We start from the raw sequence: 16034 nt of genomic DNA on the forward strand, positions 1-16034 counted from the left end.
TCGTAAGAGTAGTAACCACATTTCAAACCTGCTTTTCATCGAGATTGAAGTTGTGTCACTTTCATCTTTTGATATCTTCACTGACTTACTGATTTTCTTAGCATAGTGTTTTAGCCATTGCATTAGTAAGATATTCTCTCTAGATAGCTTCTGGTAGTGAGCAGAAACTCTTGAGAAGTAGAAGGAAATACTATAGAATCAAGTTTCTGAGCAAAGAAGAGAATTTCGAGGATGAAATTCTTTTAAGGGGAAGAGAGTGTGAGGACCCGAAATTTTTCATATTTTATAATTATTTTAGTTCATTTTCTTTCATGCATTTCCGTACTTTACTTTATTACCTTATTTTCTAGATATTTTTATAAGTGAATATAGTTTTTAAATTATTTTCTTAGTATAAATTAATTCATGTTAAGTTTAAAGTGTATTATGGACGTGGGACCCGCTAGTGCGGTAAGTGCGATATATTTTTGACGACTAGGTGAATTTTTCATAAGAGATATTATTTTACAAGATACTAGAAGATAATTATAGGTTAGTTAGATAGATTAGTTTTGGAGGATAAGAAGATGAGAATAAACCCTAGGAAGGCCAAGTGTCATGAAACCCTTGAAAGTTGGACTTTGACCAAATTCTTCCTAAATTTACTAAAACTAAAATTTGACCAAAATCTTCTCATTTCTTTGCCTTGCTTGGCCGGCCATGGAGAGGAAAAAGAGAGAAAGAAAGCTTCAACTTCAACCTCTATTCTTTGCTTGAATCTTGAGATTTCACCGATAATCTTGCAAAATACTCCATAGAAGTTGTTCTCTAAGTAAGTTTAAGGGTTTTTGTGGAGTGATTTGGGAAAATAAAGGTGTTGGTAACATCTTTGCGTAAGGTTTAAGGTATTTATAGCAAGAAACTCTCTCTACTTCAAGTAATTGTAAATTAGTGGCTTATAGTTGCAATTTTGATAATTTTATGCAATATTTCATAGTTGGAAGTAGTGATATGGAATTTTCAGTTTTATAGTGAATTTTCTGCCCATATATGAAGCTTAAAGGTTCGCCATGATTTCCTAACTTTGCTATGTGAAATATCTTGTGTTTATGTGCTAGTTTACTTTGCCTAAAGAAATTGTCAACTTGGGTGCAAAAATTTCAGATTAGAGTTTCCAATTTTGGTTTGATTGTCGTTGGTTTTTGGAGCTTTCATTTGGCTTAAATTGAAGGGTGTTGTGATCCTAATTAAGTGCGTTTAATAGCTTTTGATTTGTATGTGCAATTGTGACTAAATTGAGATGTAATTGGTGATTGATTGTAGGATGGAAAAGTAAAGGAATTTAAGGGGAAGTGCTGCTCAATTTTTGGGACTACTTGATTCCTTCAAGTTTGGGTTGATTTGGTGATAAACTTGCTTAAGATGCTTGGTATATCTATAAGCTTTACTTAGGTGTTGAATTTTGATTGAAATGGAAGAATTTGCATTGGTATTTTCCTCCAAGTTGTTAGCTGAAATTTCTGTTTATTAGTCAAGTGACAGCGAAGTCTATTACCTTGTTATTTTCTAATCTTTTCATAATTAGTTTTGACCAAAACTTGTTCCAAACAGTGGTTAAGTTTTTTGTAGTTGAATTTGAGTGAAAACTATATAGATTAGGGGATGAAAACCTCATGATTTCACTTGTGTCATGGCTGCGAAAATTCTGATTTGAAATGCAAAATTGCACCTTGTTACCTTCGAGCCTTAAAGTCTTTAGTTTGAAAGTCTTTATGACCAACTATTACTTACTTTCACTCCCAAGCCACATTTTGCTTTGCATTAGTAGTTCGTTGGATAGGTATACAACTCGTAATCGAGTCTCAATTATTTTTTTTGGTTGTTCTAAAACGTGCTGGTGATCAAAACCATGCTTTGGGAGGAAATTTTTGAAGGTGTTTGCTTGATTAGTGAGTGTACTACTCCCTTGATTTGTTGCTTAACTGGTTTACTTGTACTTGAAATTTGTGACTTGAATGACTGTGAACTCTGTTTATTCTGAATGAGACGAGAGTGTACTTTATCACACTCGTTCTCTTGCCTGTGTGACTATTTACTATATAAACTGGAATCTGTTACTGTGCCTAATCTGATGTCGTTTAGAGGTGTATCCAACGACCTTCCTATTAAACTTGAGCTTAATCTCATGGGAAGTTAATTGAATCGAGTCAGCAAGGGCTTGGTCGAAAAAAATTGACAAATCATTAGGGACTATTCTTGGGGAATTTTTGGGTATTGGAGACTCTGAATTTTCAGTATACTCTATGTAAGGCCCGAAGACAACCCAAAAGGGGGGGTAAATTAGGTTGATTAAGAAACTAATCAAGTTATGGACACTTTTTGCTCAATATGAAATTTATCCTCTTTTCTAAGAAGACCACACAATGAATCAATCAATGAATGAACAAAATCACTTGAGAGTTGTATATGATAAAAGCAATTTAAAGATCACACGATAACAATAAGTAAATAAGAAGGGAAGAATTGCAAACCAATTGACTACCAAACTCCTCTTGAGCTTGTAGATCAATTCAAATAAATTTTTTCAAATTGATGAAATACAACCAATCTTATGTACAAAGGAAGGTTCACTTTCTCCTTGCCCCAAACTCTACTCGGTTAAATTAGGAAGTTTTACTATCTCTCAAGACAACCCTCACAGAGTTATACTATTGAAGTATTCACTCACAAATGAAAAACTTACAACAAACTTCACACTACCAAAATTACAAATCTTTCTTGAAGAGTATTTTTTCACTGAAATTACTCTAGATCTTTTGTATCTTTAGTGTGCAAAAGTTGTTTGAAAATTCTGACCATGCTCTATTTATAGGAGATTAAGAAAGTGCTTCATTAATGATTCTAATGGATAGAAAGTAACTGAAGAGTCAACTAGCCGTTGGAAGTATCGGACATCCGGTAGCCTGGTTTCTTGCGTTCGACAGCAGACATTGAGTTTAAGAGATTTACTTCGATTTTATCGAACGTCCTGTGCTTGCGTCCGAAAACAGACAATGAGTTTGAAAAAATATCTCAATTCTATCGGATGTCCGGTATTGTCTTTGTGAGCATCCGACAGCTTTAGTCAAGTTTGAAGGATCCTATCGGACGTCTAATGCTTGCGTCCAATCGAGGTCAGTGAGTTATGGGGAATGTCTTATTTCCTTCGGACGTCCGGTGATGGAGTTCTTCATGCGTCTAAAGTTGCACAATGATTATCGGATGTCCGATCCTGTCTTCACAAGCGTCCGATAGCTTTCAGTAACCTTTGTTTCTTTCAATAGGATTTGATTTTTGAATCTGATCTGCTTCATAACTGAAAGTATATCTTAAAGAGATATTAGTATCAACCATTTGTTTTGTAAACATCAAAAGTTAGGAACTAAGATCAACACTCGAGTATTACCACCCACTGTTATCGTTGAGGTATTCAGTCCCGGTAAGGGGTATGTTTAGTGGACGAAATTCGGTGTAAAGTGGTACTTTATTGGATTGATTACTTTACTTGAAAGTTGGCAGAGTGTCAACTACTACTTGATCAAGTTCTGGTGAAACAATAGGAATTTGGCTCCTGAGAGCCACCTGTATCCTTTTATTGAATTTCTATGTTTAACTGAGGTGTTGTTTATTTTGTATCTGGTAGGTATATGTGACTGATTAAAACTGAAGTGATATGATTCTTAACTGCGTGTATTTTTGGTACCTCATTGAGCGTAAACTCATCCCCTTCGCGTTATCTTTGTTTTCGTTATAGGGGACAAACTTTGAAACTATGATTTTGGAAGAAAGGTTCGAGTTAGTGTAGACATTCTTTTGTTTACACTCCTCTGTAATAGAAAACCCTAATTGTATTTTGATTAAATATCACATTTTGATTTGTAAAGTTTTCAATGTATGTATATATATAAGTGTTTATTCATGCCTTATCCGTGTGTTTGTTTGAGAAAGTGCGTTCTCTGGGTTGGCGTGAACTGTACTTGTATTCTGTTGGAAATCGGACGAGCGCGGAGCTTGAACAACGAAAGAAAAAATTCTGGCGGAAAAATCCTTCAGGGAATCCAGCTGTATATCCGGTCAGTTCTTGGTTGGATACTTAGCCGGATTGGCAAGGGAGAAAGAAAAAATTGGTTTGGTTCACTGCCTTGAATCCGGCTGGATATCCGGCCAACTTTTGGCCGGATCTAACATGGAGTTTGTTCTTTTCACTTTTCGTTGAAGCGTTTAACCAACATTCTATTGTATCGTTTAATTTAATTAATTCAGTTTCCGAAAGTTCGTTTTCTCGAAGTTCGTTTGCTCGTCTTGTAGGGTTTATGTATGTTTCGGGTTAGTAGTCCTGACGAGAATTGGACAAATGGTCCACCGAACCCTTTGGTTCGTCTTAGGGAGAGGTGGGGCTGTCACATTGCTCCTCTACTTAACCCACAATAAGACATTAAGGAATTATTTTATTTTTGGTCAACACCATCTTTAACGATAAATACAAACTGCCCCTAATATTTTATCAAGTAATTACTCCTACTTTCTCCTATACGATAACCATGCATGTCTTTCCTAAGTCTTTAGGACAAGAGGAAAAAAAGAAGACTACATAATATGGAGTGTTAAAGGTTGTTAGATTGTAGCAACATCTTAATTTGTAGCATTCCCTGAGGGTAACTAAAAAAAAAGATTAAAATTTGGTTGTACACGAAAAATTAGGTCTAATTCTGAAAAATTTTGGGAAATTACAACTTGCCATGTTTTAAAGCATATAGTTCTTTAAACAATATCTTTAACAACAAATATAAACTGTCCCTCATATTCAATCAAGTAATCGCTCCTACTTTCTCCAATACGATGATCGTGTGAGTAAATTCTAAGATTGGTTAGCAATTGCATGTCTTTTCTAAGTCCATCCGAAAAAAATAGAAAAAAAAGGAGTACACAATATAGAGTGTTAACGGTTTGTTAGATTATAGCGACGTCTTAATTAGTAATATCCCATGAGGGTAAGCAAATAAAAAGATTAAAATTTGGTTGTACATGAAAAACAAGATCTAATTCTGAAAAATTTGGCAGATTGCAACTCGCCATGTTTTAAAGCATAGGATTTTACACCCTAACCAAAATTTATTTTTTATTTTCAACTTGTTTTTGTTACACTACGGGATTTTCTGCAATAATGGTCATATACTTTGATTAAGAGTTTAATTTGGACAAAGCGCTTAACTAACCAATAAAAGAATGTCCATGGCAGAAGATTTCTATAGGTGGAATTTCATTGAGATTTACATGTTAATACTTTGCCAACTATACTCTCTCGGATGATTTTCTTATCATCTCTTGAACTATGAACATGTCTTTTTGTAAGGAATGCTAACTGAGTAGAACGAAATACAAAGTAAGAAATAACATAAATGAATTCACATTCGAGTGCATCTCAACTTTAAAACTTAAAAGTTTTTTTAAAAAAAAGCATTTACTTACATTGGGTCAAACATTCTAACTTATCTTTGGATTTACCGTCTTTACATATTTAAAAGTTTCAAATTAAAAGAATTAATTACTTTGTAATGCCAAATAACAATGGAGTTGTCAGGCACTTATCCATGTAAATCTCCTTGGATTAGTTTTGCAAATAAGATTTACCTTCCAAATGTTGATGAAAAAAAGGGTTGAGAATGTTATTGTCTTGTTGTAGTTGTTCAACAATCTATAACTTCAGTAAGAAAAGAGAGTGAGATCTAATCAAAATATGATCTTTAGACAAATTTCCTAAAACTTTTCAATTATCATCATTCTACATAATATCATGTTATCTTTGAAAAAATTATATGTATGCATGATAAACGTTATATCTGTGGGATAATTAAGTTGTTGAAATAAATTTGTTGAAAATAATTATGTATTTCATACCTTCACAAATTATATTTAATCGTGCCATAGTGGTAATAATGAAAAGAAAAAAATAAAAAGTTACAGAAACAAATTCTTGGGCAACTGGACGGCTGTGCAACAAAAAAGTTAAACAATTAAAAATAACTTATTCTACAATTTTAACTACTTTATCACGCCCACTTATAACATGGTTCCCCCTCTTGCACAGAGCATATTTCCCACTGATTTTGAACATTCAAATTGCTACTCTACTTATCTCACAATAAGACATGAAGGAATCATTTTATTTTTGGTAGGCAACATCTTGAATGATGCCCCTCATATTCAATCAAGTAATCACTCCTACTTTCTCCAATACAATGATCATATTATGTGAGTAAATTCTAAGGTTGGTTAGCAATTGCATGTTTTTCCTAAATCTGTCCGAAAAAAGAGGGAAAAAAGGAGTACACAATATGGAATGTTAAGGGTTTGTTAAAATATAGCGACATCTTAATTAGTAACGTCCCATGAGAGAGGTTAAAATTTGGTTGTACATGAAGAACAAGATGTAATTCTAAAAGATTTTTGCAAATTGCAACTCTCCTGGTTTTAAAGCATCGGGTTCTACACCCTAACCAAAATTTATTTTTTATTTTCAATTTGTGTTGATTACACAGTGGGATTTTCTGGAATAATGATCATATAGTTTGATTAAGAGTTTAATTTGGACAAATCACTTAACCAACCAATAAGAAAATGTTCATGGTAGAAGATCTTCTACATGTGGAATTCCCTTGAGATTTGCATGTTAATCTTTTGCCAATTATATTTTTTGTGTGTGATTTTCTTATCATCTCGAGAACTATGCACATGTCTTTCTGTAAGAAATGGCAACTGAGTAGAACGAAATTCAAAGTAAGAAATAACATGAAAGAATTCTCATTCGAGTGCACGTCAACATTAAAACTTAAGGTTTTTAAAAAAGGCAAGTATTTACATTCGATTGAACATTCTAACCTATCTTTGGATTTACTGTCTGTACATATTTAAAAGTTTCAAATTGAAAGAATTAATTACTTTGTAATACCCAATAACAGTGGAGTTGTCAGGCACTTATCCCTGTAAATATCCTTTAATTAGTTTTGCAAAAAAAAATTTAGGTTCCAAATGTTGATGAAAAAAGAGTTAAGGATACGATTGCCTTGTTGTAGTTGTTCAACAATCTATAAGCTCTGTAAGAAAAGCGAGCGAGATCTAATCCAAATATAATCTCTAGAAAAGTTTCCTAAAGCCTATCAATTATTATCTGTCCTACCTAATATCATATTATCGTATTAAAAGTTGTGTGTATGCATGATGCACGGTATATCTGTGAGATAATTAAGTTGTTAAAATAAATTCTTTGAGAGTAATTATGTATTTGATACCATCACACATTATATTTAATCGCTCCATAATTGAAATAAAGGAAAGAAAAAAATGAAAAGATCTAGAGACAAATTCTTGGACAACTGAATGGCCTATGCAACAAAAAAGCTAAAAAATTAAAAATAACTCATTCTAAAAGTTCAACTACTTTGCCACACCCACTTATAACATGGTTCTCCTTTTTGCACAGAACATGTTTACCATTGATTTTGAACTTTCAAATTGCTCCTCCACTTAACCCACAATAAGACACAAAAGAATCATTTTATTTTTGGTAGACAACATCTTTGACGATAACTACAAACCGCTCCTCATATTCAGTTAAGTAATCACTCCTACTTTCTCCAATACGATGACCATGTTGTGTGAGTAAATTCTAAGGTTGATTAGCAATTGCATGTCCTTCCTAAGTCAGACCGAAAAAAAAGAAAAAAGAGTAGTGCACAATATGGAGTGTTAAGGGTTTGTTAGACTGTAGCGACGTCTTAATTAGAAACATCCCATGAGGGCAACTAGTAAGAAGATTAAAATTTGGTTGTACATGTAAAACAAGATCCAATACTGAAAACTTTTGGCAAATTTCACACACCATATTTTAAAGCATAGGGTTCTACAGCGTAACCAAGATTAATTTTTTTTATTTTCAATTCGTGTTTATTTCACAATAGGGTTTTCTAGAATAATTGTCATAGAGTTTGATTAAAAGTTTAATTTGGACAAAGCACTTAACAAAACAATAAGAGAAGGTCTATGGTAGAAAATCTTCTATAGGTGGAATTCCCTTGAGATTCGCATGTTAATTCTTTGCCAACTGTACTTTCTTGGATGATTTTCTTATCATCTCTAGAACTATGTACATGTTTTTTTGTAAGAAATGCTAACTGAGTAGAACGAAATACAACGCAAGAAATAACATGAAAGAATTCCCATTCGAGTGCATCTCATCATTAAAACTTAAAGTTTCTAAAAAAGGCCTTTATTTACACGGGTCAAACATTCTAACCTATCTTTGGATTTATTGTCTATACATATTTAAAAGTTTCAAGTTGAAAAAATTAATTACTTTGTAATGCCGAATAATAGTGGTGTTGCCAAGCTCTTATCCATGTAAATTTCCTTGAATTAGTTTTGTGAATAAGATTTACCTTCCAAATGTTGATGAAAAAAGGGTTGAGGATCTTATTGCGCTGTTGTAGTTGTTCAACAATCTATAAGCTCAGTAAGAAAAGAGAGTGAAATCTAATCAAAATATAATCTCTAGAAAAATTTCCTTAAACTTATCAATTATTATCTGTTCTACATAATATCATATTATCGTCAAAAAAATTACATGTACGCATGACGCATGCTGTATCTGTGAGATGCATTAGTTGTTGAAATAAATTCGTTGAGAACAATTATGCATTAATACCTTCACAAATTATATTTAATCGCGCCACAGTGGAAATAATGGGAAAAAAATGAGAAGATACAGAGACAAATTCTTGGACAACTAGAAGGCCTATGCAGCATAAAAGGTAAAGAATTAAAAATAACTCATTTTGAAATTCCAACTACTTTGTCATGCCCACTCATAACATTGTTCTCCTCTTTCCACAAAACATGTTTAATTGATTTTGCATATTCAAATTGCTCCTCTACTTAACCCACAATAAGCCACAAAGGAATCATTTTATTTTTGGATGACAACATCTTTAATGATAAATACAAACTGTCTCACATACTCAATCAAGGAATTACTCACACTTTCTCCAATACGATGACCATGTTGTGTGAGTAAATTCTAAGGTTGGTTAGCAATTGCATGTCTTTCCTAAGTTTGTCCAAAAAAAAAAAAAAAAAAGCAAAAAGAGGAGTACACAATAAGGAGTTTCAAGGGTTTGTTCAAATGTAGCGATGCCTTAATTAGTAACATCCCATGAGGGTAGCCAAATAAAAAGATTAAAATTTGGTTGTACATGAAAAACAAGATCTAATTCTGAAAAATTTTGGCAAAATGCAACTAACCATGTTTTAATGCATATGGTTCTACACCGTAACCAAGATTTATTTTTATTTTCGATTTCTATTTATTAAACAGTAGGGTTTTCTGGTATAATGGTCATATAGTTTGATTAAGAGTTTAATTTGGACAAAACACTTAACCAACCAATAAGAAAATGTTCATGGTAGAAGATCTTCTATAGGTGGAATTCCCTTGAGAATTGCATGTTAATCCTTTGCCAATTACACTTTCTTGGATAATTTTCTTATTATCTCTAGTACTATGCACATGTCTTTTTGTAAGGAATGCAAACTGAATAGAATGAAATACACAGTAAGAAATAACATGAAAGACTTCCTATTCGAGTGCATCTCATCATTAAAATTTAAAGTTTTTAGAAAAGGCATTTATTTACATTGGGTCAAACATTCTAACCTATCTTTGGATTTACTGTCTATACATATTTAAAAGTTTTAAATTGAAAGGATTAATTACTTTGTAATGCTGAATAACAGTGGAGTTGCTAGGCACTTATCCACGTAAATCTCCTTGAATTAGTTTTGTAAATAAAATTTGCGTTCCAAATGTTGATGAAAAAAGGGTTGAGAATGTCATTGCCTTGTTGTAGTTGTTCAACAATTTATAAGCTCTATAAGAAAAGAGATTGAGATCTAATCAAAATATAATCTCTAGGAAAATTCCCTAAAGCTTATCAATCATTATATATCCTACATAATATCATATTATTGTCGAAAAAATTACATGAACGTACGCTTGATGCACGCTGTATTTGTGAGATAAATAATTGTTGAAATAAATTTGTTGAGAATGATTATGTATTTAATACCTTCACAAGTTATATTTAATTATGCTACAGTGGAAATAATGGAAAAAATGAGAAGATACAGAGACAAATTCTTGGACAACAGGAAGGCCTATGCACAAAAAAAGGTAAAAAATTAAAAATAACTCATTCTACAAGTCCAACTACTTTGCCACACCCACTTATAACATGGTTCTCCCTTTTGCACAAAACATGTTTACCATTGATTTTGAACATTCAAATTGCTCCTCTATTTAACCCACAATAAGACACGAAGGAATCATTTTATTTTTGGTAGACAACATTTTTAAAGAAAAATACAAATTGTCCCTCATATTCATTCAAGTAATCACTCCTACTTTCTCCAATACAATGGTCATGTTGTGTGAATAAATTCTAAGGTTGCTTAGCAATTGCATGTCTTTCCTAAGTTTGTCTGAAAAAAAGAAAAAAAAAAAAAGGAGTACACAATTTGGAGTGTTAAGGGTTTGTTAGAATGTAGCGACACCTTAATTAGTAACATGCCATGAGGGTAGCCAAATCAAAAGATTAAAATTTGTTTGTACATGAAAAATAAGATCTAATTTTGAAAAATTTTGGTAAATTGCAACTCGCCATGTTTTAAAACATAGGGTTCTACACCCAAACCAAGATTTGTTTTTTTATTTTCAACTTGTATTTAATCCACAGTGAGGTTTTCTAGAATAATGGTCATATAGTTTGATTAAGAGTTTGTTTTGGACAAAGCACTTAACCAATAATACCAATAATAGAATGTCCATGGTAGAAGATCTTTTGTAGGTGGAATTCGCTTGTGATTTGCATATTAATCCTTTGCCAACTATACTTTCTTGGATGATTTTCTTATCATCTCTAGGACTATGCATATATCTTTTTGTAAGGAATGCTAAATGAGTAGAACAAAATACAAAGTAAGAAATAACATGAAAGAATTACCATTCAAGTGCATCTCATCATTAAAACTTAAAGTTTTTTAAAAAAGGCATGTATTTACATTAAGTAAAACATTCTAACTTATCTTTGGATTCACTGTCTATACATAATTAAAAGTTTCGAATTGGAAGAATTAATTACTTTGTAATGTTGAATGATAATGGAGGTGCTTAGCATTTATCCATGTAAATCTCATTAAATTAGTTTTATAAATAAGATTTACCTTCCGAATGTTGATGAAAAAAGGGTTGAGGATGTCATTGCCTTGTTGCAGTTGTTCAACAATCTATAAGCTCAATAAGAAAAGAGAGTGAGATCTCATCAAAGTATAATCTGTAGAAAAATTTCCTAAAGCTTATCAATTATTATCTGTTCTACATAATATCAAATTATCATCAAAAAATTGCATGTATGCATGATGCATGCTGTATCTATGAGAAAATTAAGTTGTTGAATCAAATTTTTTAAGAACAATTATGTATTTGATTCCTTCACAAGTTATATTTAATTGTGTCATAGTGGAAACAATGGAAAGAAAGAATCGAAAAGGTACAGAGACAATTTCTTGGACAACTGAATGCAAAGACAACTCATTTTACAAGTTCAACTACTAATTTGCCATGCCCAGTTACAGTATGGTTCTCCATTTTCCATAAAACATGTTTACCATTGATTTTGAACTTTCAAATTGCTCCTCTACTTAACCCACAATTAGTTGGAAGACAACATTTTTAATGATAAATACAAACAACCCTCATATTTAATCAGGTAATGACTTTATTTTCTTCCATATGATGACCATGTTATGTGAGTAAATTTCAAGGTTTATTAGCAATTGCATGTCTTTTGTAAGGCTCTCCAAAAAAAAGAAGAGTACACAATCTTGAGTGTTGGGGGTATGGTAGAATATAGCAGCATCTTAATTAGTAACATCCCATGAGAGAGTAACTAAATAAAAAGATTAAAATTAAATTGTACATGAAAAACAAGGTCCAATTTGGTTGGATCAGGTTCTTTCGTTGATTGCTTTACAATTATTCTCCCTTTCTCTTGTTTTGGGGTTAATGTCTTTTTTACTTTCCAAAACTTGGCTTGTTTTTTGTCAATTCCTCGTAATGGCGTTGGAGGTATGTGCCGGAGAACGGTGGAGTTGCCAGGTGCTTATCCATATAAATTTCTTTGAATTGGTTTTGTAAATAGATTTACCATCCAAATGTTGATGAAAAGTAAGTTTGTGGATGTTATTTCCTTGTTGAAGTTGTTTAACACTCTATAAGCTCAGTGAAAAAAGAGAGTGAGATCTAATCAAGTATAATCTCTAAGAAAATTTGCTAAAACTTGTCAATTATTATCTCTTATACATAATATCTTATTATAGTGTAAAAAACTACACATACGCATGATGCATGCTATATCCATGAGATAATTAAGTTGGTGAAATAAATTCTTTGAGAACAATTTTGCATTTGATACCTTCATGAGTTATATTTAATCATACCGTACAGGAAATAATGGAAAGAGAAATTGAAAAGATGCAAAAACAAATTTTGGACAATTTAATGGCTTATGCAACAAAAAAGGTAATATAATTCATGTGATACAAGTAAAAGCTCAAACTTTCCCATGCCCATTTATAGCATGGCCCTCCCTGATCAATTCTTTGCACAAAATATGTTTCCCATTGATTTTGAACTTTCAAATTGGTCCGAAACTTAACCCACTAGCTATTGCATGTCTTTCTTAAGTTCCCCCAAGAAAAACAAGAATATTACGCAATCTGGAGAGTTAGGGGTTTGTTAGAATGTGGGTTTGTCTTATTTAGAAACATCCCATTTGGTAACCAAACAAAAAAGATTGAAATTTGGTTATAAATGAAAAACAAGGTCCAATTTTGTACATTATTAAGGGTTATCTTTGGACACCGTACATTTCCCGTTTATAAGAAAATGTCCATGGTGGAAAATCTTCTATAGGTGGAATCCCCTTAACATTTGCATGATAATCCTTGCCAACTACACTTGCTTGGATGATATTCTTATCTTCTCCTGAACTATATACCTCTTTTTCTTAAAGGACTACTGAATGAGTAAATGAATGCAAAGTATTCATTTAGTTATACCTTGAACTATATACCTGTTTGTCTTAATTAGTAACATCCCATTTGGTAACCCAATAAAAAAGATTGAAATTTGGCTATACATGAATGACAAGGTCCAATTTTGAACGTTATTAAGAGTTATCTTTGGACGCCGTACTTTTTCAACCTATAAGAGAATGTCCATAGTAGAAAATCTTCTATAGGTGGAATTCCCTTAGCATTTGAATGATAATCCTTGCCAGCTACACTTGCTTGGATGATATTCTTATCTTCTCTTGGACTATATACCTGTTTTTCTTATAGGAATGCTAAATGAATAGAATTAATACAAATTAAGAAATAATATGAAAGAATTTCCATTCAAGAGGAAAGTTTTTGAAAGGCGTATATTCATATTGGGTCAAATATACTTACACGTCTTTTGATTTACTGTTTGTACATATCTAAAAGCTTCAAAATTGAAACAATTTATTATTTCACAATGCTTGTAAACTTAATCAACACAAATATTTCTCTTATTTCATGATAGAATAATAGTATTTCATTCTCAATTTTCAAAATGTTCTTATCATAGCCAATATTTTTAGGAAAAGAGCCGGAGTTTTTCGGGGTAGAGCTAGGTGTAGGTTCTGCCATTTTGGTGATTTTTGGTGTATGCAAAATAAAAACTGAATCAATCAAAATTACCAAATCACCCTCAATGTGGTGTCTTCGTACGTTTCGTACTGGCACCATGATAGCGAGCCAAATTACAAGAAACATACCCAATTAATCCAAACAAAATAACCGGTCCTCCACTAAAAAGCCACTGAAGTTCATCTAAGTCACCAATCAACAAAACCAATCTAAATAAATGGCCAGATCAAATAATTGCACCGCTCAAGTGCACCTTTTAAATCAAGAGCAATTGCAATTCCAATTGGGAAAAAGAAACCCACAACAATTGCTCTAAATTACCAAATACCAAAATCCGGTCATAATAAATGGCCCAGTCAAAATAATTGAGCAGCTCAATTCAACACCAATTGGAATTCCAATTGAAAATTGCTGCTTTTAGTATGTGTGTATATGTATATGTATATATATATGTATACATGTATATATATGTATATATATATATGATATAAACAATTTAATACTGTCAATATCTGGATTTGAATTTACAGTAAACAACCATATAAAGGTAATCATCCTAGATACTTCTCAAAGTATTAATAACTGTTCTAAATTTAGATCTAAATAAAACTAAAAAAAATAGTAGTAAATAAACTTACTCACCGTTCTAAAACTTTAAAAGAATATAGCGAGATATTAGTAAATCTTACACTTATATGTAAGGAGTAATTATTGGACTGAATTTTTATAGAAAATAAAATTTTATTATTGTTTTAGTGTTTTGTTGTAGCTGATAAATTGATATTACTAATGCGTAAAACATATGTACAACACTCCTGCTTATTCTTAGTGATCATAATATAATCACCCATTTCCCTCAAAAACAAATGCATTCATTTTCTAAAAGAAGAATTCTCTCTCTCTCTCTCTCTCTCTAAAATACCAAAAATCACTCAAAAAGAGTCCTTTTGCCACCACCCCATTATTCTCCTCCTCCTGCAACTAATGTCCAAAATCCAAGTTGTCCTTTAAGGTTTTTTTTCTTTCCTAAATTAGTCAACTTATTTACATGCTATATCTCCTGATTTTCTTATAAAGATTTTAACAAATCAAATGGTGATGAATGTACAATTTTCAAATTTATTTGTATATGATACAAAGAAAGTTTGAATTCATTCATTTATCAAAAGAACCTAAAATGCAGTTCAATTTTTGTTCGTTAATTTGAAATAATATTCCAATTTGAACTCAAGGTTAGCTCGTTATACTTAATATATTGAGATCAAGTTTGAAAACATTAGTTCACGAAAATCCATTTGCAATTTACTAACTTGGTTCCAGAAAATGAATAAAACTAGTTTTATGTGTAGAAAAAATGCAAGGTGTTATACATGTGTTTGACAATATGCAACGTGTATATATTTATCTTTACTATTTTTTATTTATGTATGGATGAGCGAACACATTTGTTTAGTTCATGAAAGTGTTCAAGCTGAACTCAATTATTAAATGAGCCATGTTCATTGTTCGAGATTAGTTCTTTTACAATACGAACTAACCTTCATTGAATTTAAATGAGCTTTAAATGAGCTTTGATCCTAAAAGATCATTTTTCTTGTGACTGAACGTTGATAGGTCCGACGGGGACTCTTCCAAGTCAGAATTTCACTTTCAGTTTTCCCTTTCCTTACTGATCAATCTCTAATAAAAATTTTCGTTTGACCTCTGTAATTGTCTCTGCTAAAGAAAGCATTTTCTAATTGAGCTAGGACTTTGGCGTTAATCCTTTCTATGATTGAATTGTTACAACAAATAATTCTGTTCTTTTTGGGTGCAATTATTGAATATAATCTGCGCACTATAGCTGTCTTTTTTTAACACCCCTTGTAAAATTGAATTTAGGAATCTGCAATATGAAGTTTTTCCCTTGTGATCTACTTTATATTTTTACTTTTTGATAGGTTAGGGAATGAAGTAAAATAGCTGAAGAATCATCAACAAGCTAACTCGGAAAACCCCATCAGCTACACTATGAAATAGCTCAAGAATCATAAACATAGATTCTTGCTCGGATACAATGAAATAGAGGTGGTACTAAGTCCCAAAGACCCAGTAAGATCCCATACTGAAACTTAATTTGGATGGAATAAATATGTAAAATATGGAACTGGGTCTAATTGAAAATATATCCAATAATACCTATCCAAAATCTGGGTCTTATTGAGACTTACTTAGAACTCTCATGAATCTTT

The 16034-nt window shown here is 31.9% G+C and overlaps 1 long non-coding RNA gene across 1 annotated transcript; it reads left to right on the plus strand.

The window, feature by feature from the left end:
- On the plus strand, positions 1-3942 carry LOC140035407 (uncharacterized). Its single transcript, XR_011839590.1, has 2 exons — positions 1-1408; positions 3773-3942. It is a non-coding gene; the product is annotated as an uncharacterized lncRNA (long non-coding RNA).
- The last annotated feature ends 12092 nt before the right edge of the window (positions 3943-16034 follow it).

This window comes from Coffea arabica, chromosome 2c, assembly GCF_036785885.1.
Source record: "Coffea arabica cultivar ET-39 chromosome 2c, Coffea Arabica ET-39 HiFi, whole genome shotgun sequence".
NCBI lineage: Eukaryota > Viridiplantae > Streptophyta > Magnoliopsida > Gentianales > Rubiaceae > Coffea > Coffea arabica.